This window comes from Zingiber officinale, unplaced genomic scaffold (assembly GCF_018446385.1).
Source record: "Zingiber officinale cultivar Zhangliang unplaced genomic scaffold, Zo_v1.1 ctg119, whole genome shotgun sequence".
NCBI lineage: Eukaryota > Viridiplantae > Streptophyta > Magnoliopsida > Zingiberales > Zingiberaceae > Zingiber > Zingiber officinale.
In genome coordinates, this window is record NW_024589818.1 from 1,776 (window position 1) to 8,378 (window position 6,603).

A 6,603-nucleotide genomic window follows, 5' to 3' on the forward strand; every position below is an offset into this window, starting at 1 on the left:
TTGTTTCATTACTTCTAATATTGCTAAACTTAAATTCCATATATTCCGTCTTTAATCTACTAAGCTTAAAACCTTTCCCTTCTAGTGTTTCCCTCCAAGATTCTAGCTTAGCATTTACTCCTTCACGTGTCTCATCTACCAAAATAATATCATCTGCAAACAACATGCACCACGGTACTGTGTCTTGAATGTGTGCAGTGAGTTCGTCCATAATTAATGTAAAAAGATAGGGACTTAGAGCTGATCCTTGATGTAACCCTATCTTTATTGGAAATGCTTCAGTTACTCCGCCTGAAGTCTTTACTCTGGTCGTTACATCCTCATACATATCCTTAATTAGTTCAATATATGTTACGCTAACACCTCTCTTTTCTAAAATTCTCCATATAATTTCTCTTGGGACTCTATCATATGCCTTTTCTAAGTCAATGAATACCATGTGTAGATCTTGTCTTTGCTCTCGATATTTTTCAATTAATTGTCTAAGAAGATGTATAGCTTCTATTGTTGACCTTCCGGCATGAACCCAAATTGATTTTCTCACTATGGTCTCCTTCCTTAATCTTTTTCTATTATTTTTCCCAAAGTTTCATAGTATGACTCATTAGTTTAATACCCCTATAGTTTGCACAATTTTGTACGTCTCCCTTATTCTTATATAAGGGAACTAGAGTACTTATCCTCCATTGATCAGGCATTTTTTTCATTTTCAATATCATGTTAAATAATTTTGTAAGCCATTCAATACCTTGTTTCCCTAAGCACTTCCATACCTCTATCGGAATATCATCTGGTCCAACGGCTTTTCCATTGTGCATCTCATTTAAAACTTGTTTTACTTCTGAAGTTTGAATTCTACGATAAAAATTAAAATTTCGATGCTCATTTGACCTAATTAAATTACCTAAGTTAAGTTGGTCTCCTAAACCTTCATTAAAAAGTTGATGAAAATACCTCTTCCACCGCTCTTTTATTTCTCCATCGCTTACTAATACCCTATTACATTCATCTTTAATACATTTTATTTGGCTAAGATCTCTTGTTTTTCTTTCTCTCGCTTTAGCTATTCTATAAATATCTTTTTCCCCTTCTTTTGTATCCAATTTTTGATATAACCGTTCAAAAGTTTCATTTTTTGCTTCACTCACTACTTTCTTAGCTTCTTTCTTGGCTATTGTATATTTTTTTAAGTTTTCCTCGTTCTTACAAATATATAATTCCTTATAAGCTATTCGTTTTTCCTTCATTTTTTCTTGTACTTTCTCATTCCACCACCAAAATTCTTTACTTAGTAGTGCATGTCCCTTTGACTCACCGAGTACACTCTTAGCTACTATTTTCAACTTTGATACCATCTTATCCCATGTTGTATTAGAGTCATCATATATTTCACCTAATGCTTGTACTTCTACCTTCTCCTTAAATATATGTTGCTTCCTATCCTTTAACTTCCACGACTTAAATCTAGGAATTGTATATATTTTCTTTCTATTGATACTATGTTTGAGACGTATATCCAACACTACTACCCTATGTTGGGTAGTTAAGCTTTCTCCAGGATGACTTTGCAGTCTTTACAAATCTTTCTATCCTTCTTCCTAACCATAAGAAAGTCAATTTGCGATTTATTATTCCCACTTTTGAATGTGACTAAGTGTTCTTCTCGTTTCTTAAAAAACGTATTAGCTAATAAAAGGTCATATGCTATCGCAAAATCTAATATAGTTTTCCCTTCCTCATTTCTCGTTCCAAACCCATAACTCCCATGTACTCTCTCATATTCCTCATTTTTCACTCCGACATGGCCATTTAGATCACCTCCTATTAAAATCCTTTCATTTGGTGGAATATTTTGTAATATTTCATCTAAGTCCTCCCAAAACCTTAATTTGGTAGCTTCATCTAATCCTACTTGTGGTGCATATACGCTAATTATGTTCATAGTTTCTTTCGCCACTATTATCTTAAGAGTTATAATTCTATCCCCTTTTCTAACTACTCCTACAACTTCATCCTTTAACAAACTATCTACAATAATACCCACTCCATTTCTTGTTTTACTTTTTCCAGTGTACCATAACTTAAAACCCGAGTTCTCTATCATCTTTGCCTTCTCACCTGTCCATTTTGTCTCTTGTACACATAAAATATTAATTTTTCTCCTAATCATCATATCTACTACCTCCATTGATTTACCAGTGAGAGTTCCTATATTCCATGTTCCAAATCTTAGATTATTAGTTTTCCTATCATATTTGTTTTTATCTAACCTATGGTGTGAGAACTCTTGCCTATTTAACACTACACCCAAGTTCTCATGGAGATGTAGCGGTCCTTGCTGAGACGTTATAGTCGGACCCTATAACGCGAACTCTTGCATATTTATCACTACACCCGAGTTCTGGAGATGTAGCGGTCCTTGCCGAGACGTTACAGTCGGACCCTGCAACGCGTTCCTTCCGGGGAACAACCTAGCATTAGCACAATAGTTTAATGGATTCATTCATGAAATTTTGCCATAGTTTGACGCTGGCTGGCAACCTAACGCAACCCTCCTCCTTTATCCGGGCTTGGGACCGGCCATGACTGGTCATCATGGGCGGAGTTCAATGCTCAATTTTTAGAGGAAGAATATATAATGAACCATAAGCCCATGAGTGAAATTGTTCTAGAAGAAATAAGAGAGGACACGTCTACTTTAGTACCAACAGTACAAGATGAAGTACCACAAGAAACTACAACACGTGTCACACATGATACACAACAAGAGACAGTGTCTCATCGTAGTGGGAGGGTTGTAAGGCAACCTGAGAGATTTATGTTTTTGGGAGAGTCTTCGAACTTGATCCCGGGTAAACATGAACCTGATCCCCGAACATATGACAAAGCACTCCAAGACATAGATGTTGGGATTTTCGGGTCGCAAAAACTGCTTTTTCGCATTACGGAAACCCCGACTCTCCCATGCCACCGGATTCGTGCCAAGTTTATAAAACAAAATTTCATATACGAGTTTACTAAAGCCTAGATCTACACTAGGAGAAGGAATTTTACCCTTAATGTGAAGCCCTTCGCAATCCCGCTAGTCCTCGGTTCGCCGGATCTCGAAAGTGTCAAAGTAGACACTTCTCTATGTGTATCCACACAAGCAAGAGATGGAGAGGCCAAACAAAAGGTGTGCTAGCACCTATGAAGTGTTCGGCCAAGAGAGGAGAGGGAGAAGAAAATTGAGAGCAAGAGGAAGAAGATGGAATGAATGCCTTGAATGAAAAAATCAATCTCATCCACAATAAAGGTGGCCGGCCACATAATGGTTTGTAACCCCCATGGAATATCAAGAGTCAAGTCTCTTGATCTCGTCCATGAGGTGGCATTGGTCAAGTCAAAGTCAAGTCAAAACTTGACTCTTCATCTTCCTACTTAAGTCAAGTCAAACTTGACCACTTCTCTCCCTTAGTTGATCTAATCTAACCATTGGTTCAAGTCCATTTTAATTTAATGAATCTCTATTCATTGAATTAAATTAATTAAATGAGCCTAAGTCGAAATTAGACTCACTTAACACATGAACCAACTTGAGTCCAACTCAATTAGCCTAATTTGGATTACTCTTAATCTAATTTGGTTCATCATATGAACCTAATCATTTAGGTTCATCAAATGAACCTAATCTCCATCTAATTTCCCTTTGTGTGTGATGCTATAGGTTCTTGTAACGTTGGCAATGCTTCTAAACCCATTTAGAAGCATAAGTAATGAGCGGTATCTAGCAACACATCATTACTACCCAAGTTACAAGAATGTTGAGATCCAACATCACCTTGTGACTACTAATTGTGACTCCTCACAATATATGACAAGTGTCCTTCTATCATAGACATCTAGATTGATCAATGTGAGGCATAGACCGTGCCATCCTCTAATCAATCTAAATCTTGAACTCCAAGTAGACTCACTCAATCAAATGAGCTCAATATCTCATATTGACTCATTTGGGCATGGCCATGCACTTAGTGGTCTCACTCTATCAAGAATATCAATGTCACTCCCGTCATATAGGAGGGATAGATCCCATCTACATCACTCACATCCCTCTGCATAATTCGTTACATACCCAGTAATCGCCTTTATAGTCCACCCAGTTACGGGTGACGTTTGAAGAAACCAAAGTACGTAACTCCTTATGTAGGGATCCATGGTGCTTCAGGTCCAAGGACTAGTAGTCATACTAATAGCCACATGAGAAAGTATATGACACTCATATAAGGATCCATGATACTTTCTCATGGCGGGTCATTCAGTATACATTCTCCAATACATACCCATGTGTCAACTTGATATCTCCATATCCATGACTTGTAAGATCAAGTCATCGATTTGACCTACATGCTAGTCTCGTCGCATTAACATTGTCCCTGAATGTTAATACTCGACTAGGAATGATTAAGAATAGTGTTCCCTATATCATCTCACTATCGGTTCAACTAACTGATTGATATAGCACTACAAGAAAAACTCTCATAGACATCGGTGGAACAACAATGGTTTTAAGCAAAAACCGATGTCTTTGAGTATTTTACACAGGTTTTTCCAAAAACCGGTGTCTATGAGCGCAGATTTTTGCTCTTAGACATCGGTTTTTTAGGCGATGTCTATAAGCGCCTTTTTTTCGTTAATAGACACCGATTTTAACAGCGGTTTTTAAAACCCGGTGTTTATGATAAAATAAAATAATTTAATTTTTCCACCCATACTTAGCCAAAATTTACAACACTTTACTCTTCCCTCCAAACTAAACCTATATTGCGCCGTCCACCCATACTTAGCCCTAAACCTATATCGTCGCGACGTACCACCACTTTCCTCCGGCGATCGGAAACCACCTTCCCTACTCGCGCCACAATACGGGGGGGTCTCCACCGGAATCGTCTACGGCGGCCTCAAGTACCAGGTCACAACGGCGGTAACCACTCCAACTCCTTTCTTCTTTGGAACTCTACTAATTCGTCTTCCTCTCCACTCCTTCCCCAGGCCCGATGCATCGCCGACGTTAAGGCCGACGTTGACCACACTAGCTTCCTCGCCGGAACTCTCAGCCTCAAAGAGGAAAACGAGGTTCATCTCTCTCGTCGATCTCGATCTAATGATTTTGTGGGTGATTTCGGTGTTTTTGTTTATTAGGTGCATCTGATCCGACTTTCGCCGTCAGGATCGGAGCTCATATGCGATGGTCTCTTCTATCACCCAAACGAGATCTGAGATCTCAAGACTTGCCCATTCGATCCCAGGATTTTCTCTACAGTGTTCACTTCTGGTGAGTAAACGATGACTTGGAGCCGTAGTAACTTGGTCTTGAATTAATGGGTGGCAGTGTGTTCTTCAGAAATGTAGAATAGTAAGTAGGTGAGTGTTTCTGAATGCGAATAAGCTAAGCTAGATGACCCTTATGTTTAGTCTCGATGTAGTTCTGTAATTGGTTTTTTTCTAGGAAAGAAAGGAAATTTGTTTAACCACATAAGCTGTTCAAAAATGGAATGATAAATGTATGGTTTATTCACTCATGAGATTTAGCCTTGCATCATATATCTAACTTTTGAATCCTTTTTAATTTTGTGAATTATAGAAAAGGGACAGTATATACAGGTTTACATGAAAAAATCCTTTCAGGGGAAAATTTGTTCGTGGAGCTATAGTTTATTGTGGAAATATTTGTTATTTTGTTTATCTTGTTTAGCACTTCTCTCATTCTTGTTGTGTCTGAATGAGTTAAAACTCATACTCTGCCCTATGATATTTTTTGAGCACTTTTGTTTTCTATTTGAATGAAGTACAGTTATGCTAATACTTTTAGGGTATTGATCTTTTTCTGTGAAATGATTCCAGCCCTATCTGTGTTAAAACTAATAAAGTTTGCATTGAACTAAAGGTGAAGCATATGGGGCTTCTGTTTGGAAGATTCCTGAGCTCTATGGACAGTCGAATGCCCCACAACTCGAACAATTGGTCTCCCTTGACAAGCATTCTTTTAAGATCAAGTGGTAATCTCATTTTGGCATGTTTGTGTTTTCCAGTTTTTGCTGATATTAAAAGAAAAGAAGATACTTGGGCTCCAAGCACCTTTTAATGACTCCTTATTGGTATGCTTGTCAGCGTCCTTTGGTGGCCATCTGGGAAGCATGATAGACTAATCAGCATTGATGAAGGAAATCTTTTCCTTTGGAGTATAGATTCGTCCAATAAAGTAGCCAAGGTAAGCTCCTTAAAGAACCTTCTATTATCTTTAGAAAGACTAATGGTTGTGCTATTAGGTTCCTTTGTGATATGAATGATAAACCTTGTAATGTGATAGTTGTCTATTGCTTTAGGTTTATATTAGTATATTTCAGTTGATTGTAAAATTTTGAATCTGTTATATAGAAAAAAATTATGAGAAGACAATTCTAAAGCTTTACAAATTTATTTGTCAACTCATAATGTTGATGCTTTAAGCAGATTTAGTTTTGGTTTGCATAAGCATCAGGTGCATGGTTTATAGTTTAAGGTATGAAGCATATACAACTTTCCAAGTTCTTGGCCATGGAAAATTAGATCTAGTCTCCCACC

At 37.6% G+C, this 6,603-nt stretch overlaps 1 pseudogene; it reads left to right on the plus strand.

Moving 5' to 3' along the window:
- The first annotated feature begins 4,826 nt into the window (after positions 1-4,826).
- On the plus strand, positions 4,827-6,325 carry LOC122035842 (annotated as a pseudogene).
- The last annotated feature ends 278 nt before the right edge of the window (positions 6,326-6,603 follow it).